Here is a 3,219-nt window from a genome sequence, read left to right on the forward strand (position 1 = left end):
TGTAAAAATATAAATAACAGGTAAACATTTTCAAACATAAGTATTTTTGTTAGAACACTTGAACGTTGCACATATAAACAAAACATTTTTAATAATGATGGACGGACGGATGTCTTCCGCTCTCCCACCCCGCTCTCCCACCCTGATGCTGCCCCTAAGAAGTGGGCAGCACCCCTTGACCCCAGTCCAGGTTCAGGCTGCCCGAGCGGGAACGGGTACGGTTACTCGCACCCGGATGTCGTTTCAGGGGACCCCACGTCCTTGGGGGACCCCTGACCCCCGGAGGATGGCCACCGGTCCTGGTGGTGGCCGGGCCCCAGCCTGCTTTGCTGCGGGCCCTTCCTCCAATCTGCCTCTCCGGAGGCGGCTCCGACGGAAAATCACCCCTCAACTTATTTACAAGCCCACAAGTTCGTGGGTGGCCTGCCAGTTCTCGGCCATGTCCATGAGTAGTCTCTCATGCAGGGGGGGTAAAAGTACACAGGGTGCCTCCGGGGACAACTTGCCGGCAACTGCCGGAATAATCACATGGACAATCAGATGAAGGTTCACGGTTCATTAAAGTCATTCAATCACACTGCTGAGGGTCCCAGCGGGGGGCAACTGCTTGCAACGGCGGACCGCTGCCACTACTTAAGGTCATACTCTTCCAGGACCTCTTCCTGCTCCACATCCGGACGGCTTGGTGGATGAGGGGGCTGGGGCCGCATTTGCTCACTGCGGCTTTTCCTCTGCTTTACATCCAGGGCGAACCAGCCCCTCTCTCCGCAGTGGCGGGTATAAGTCACTAGGTCGCCCGGCAATAGATCACGACCTGGATGGCCCGTGGGGAGGTGCGAATTGACATCGCGGCGGGCCACGAATTCTTCGGCCTCCAGGCCTGGCTCATAGATGAAGCCAAACCCGCTCCGTTGGTCGAACTGCCGGACTTGACCCTCGTACACCGGGCCCCGCACCCGAAAGGTGGCATGACGGAGTGCATCTTTCTCCCTGATCACCCTCACCATCACTTCGGCCCTCTGCTGCTCTCTGGAGGCAATCTCCCGACCCAACGGGTTTGGTTCCCTGTCCCAGTATTGGGCGTTGGCAGACCCCTGCGCCCGGGTCGGGCCCCACTGGACCGCACCCACACCGGTCACTACCGGTTCTCTTTCGTGGGGGTCAGGCGCTGACATGGCCTGGACTGCGGCTTTGCAGTTGCGGCCCGGCACAGCCTCAGCTGAGGCGGGGGACTCAGGGTTAGCTGACCTCACCGGTTGAGCCTTCGGGCCAGCAGTGGCTGGTTCTTCAACGGCCGGGCAGACTGCCGGAGCCGGGACGGCTTCAGGTGCGGCCACTTCCGGGGCCGATGGCTCCTTGTCGCGGACGGCTACTTCCCGCGGGGCCTTCCACGGTAGCGAGAGGGACACAGGCCGTTCCCGAACAACGCCCCCAGGCCAGTCCTCTAGGGCAGACGGGTTGGCTTCCGCTACCGGTGTTGGGGGTAGCGGACCGAGCGGAGGGGCGACAGCAGCCGGTACGGATGGCGGGGGAAGCAGGAGGGTGGGCGGGCGCAGGCCGGGCCCCTCAGCCGCAGCGGCCGGTCCTTCTCGGTCATAGGGGCGTGGGTCGCTTACCCGCTCCTCCAACTCTGTCTCCACCTCGCGTCTCCGCACGGCCGCCGCCACTTCCTCCATCTCGGCCACCCAACGCTCCATCAGGAACCGGACCTGGGCTTGAAGGCGGCAGCACATCTGCGCAGTCCGGGCTTCCACCCACGCCGCTGTTCCTGGCGTGGGCTCAGGGATTTCCGCGGTGCCGGATGGACGGGACATCATGCGTGGCCGTGTTCCAGGAACCAAATGCTTGCAGAGTTCTGGCGTCCCTGCTTTTATAGCCTCGGCTACATCAGGCACACTCTCGCGCCCTTTTGGTACTCTTCAGCACTTCCGCTTGTTGGGGGCGGGGCTTCGCTTTCGCGCCTTCCCTGCTCGGAGAAGACGCTGGAGCGGGAGATTTAAGCGCCAAGATGGCGGCGCTTCAAAATTTTCTGCCGGACACCGCCGGCGGAGATCACAAGGCGCACTTCTACTGGTAAGTAGAGGGGTTCAATCCTGTTCGTGACGCCAAGTTGTCGCGGGTGGGGAGGACGCGTCGCTGCTGCGCTCTCGCTAACGCTCGGGTTCGGCGCTGCTGTGGCTGCTGCTGCTCGGTGGCTCGAGCGGTGGGCCGGATCCGGGGACTCGAGCGGCGCTCCTTGCCCGTGAGTGAAAGGGGTGGTTGGTTTGAGGGATTCAGTCCGTGACGCCACCCACGGGTCGTGGTGAAGATGGGCACCACCGCTGCTGGTGACAGGGATCCCGGGAGCGATGGTAGGGAGCAGCTGGGATGTTGTTTTCCCCCTCCGTGGGTAGGGGTCGGTGGTCCCGGGGCCCGATGATGTGACGGGGAGGCAGGGTTGGTGAGGTGCAGGGTGCCGGATGGCACGGGTGTACTCACTCAGCAAGAAAGGCACAAAGTCCTTGGTAAACCAAACGGCTGGATGGACGGGTCCCGCAGCCGGCTGCAGTATCTCTCCCCGGACAGGTGATGGCGGCTGTCTTTCCCTGCACCTTGATGTTCTCCTTCTGACTACTATGGATTCCCAACGGTAGTCCGCTCCCCGGTGTATGGGTACCGGAGGAGCCTGTTTGCCCGCAGGCGCTGGCCCTTGGGTCTCTAGCCTTAGGCGGTAGCTGTATACCCTCACGGTGTGGGCGGTTGCCTTCAATCGGGACTTTTGCTGTTATGAAACCCCTGGGGTTCCAGTCACATTCGGATCTGACTATTGATGGCGGCTCCAAGCCTGGTCGGGGTCCGATGGCCCTGCCTGTGTGTGCTGGCTTCACTTCGCTCCCCGGTCGGAAACCGGCGGGCCGTCGCCCGACCCCGGTCCTATGGTTCCGCGTTGCTCCACCACTCCTGCAGACGGCCACCACCGTCTGCTAACCTTTGCTGTCAGTGCCTGGGCCACAAACCCAGACACCCAAGTGCTCACTCCTCTCACTTCCACATCCTGGACTAAACACTGTCACTTTTCCTCCAGGCCTGTGAACTCCTCGGTGGGCGGGGCCAACTGCTTGGCTCTGCCCCACCTGGTGTGGACATCAGACACTGGAGGGAGGCAACAAGGGTTTTTGTTTGGCTGGTGTCCCTGTCTAATGGGGGTGGGGGTGTTTGTGTGTTAACTGTGACGACCTG

Source organism: Anomaloglossus baeobatrachus, chromosome 2 (genome assembly GCF_048569485.1).
Source record: "Anomaloglossus baeobatrachus isolate aAnoBae1 chromosome 2, aAnoBae1.hap1, whole genome shotgun sequence".
Classification (NCBI taxonomy): domain Eukaryota; kingdom Metazoa; phylum Chordata; class Amphibia; order Anura; family Aromobatidae; genus Anomaloglossus; species Anomaloglossus baeobatrachus.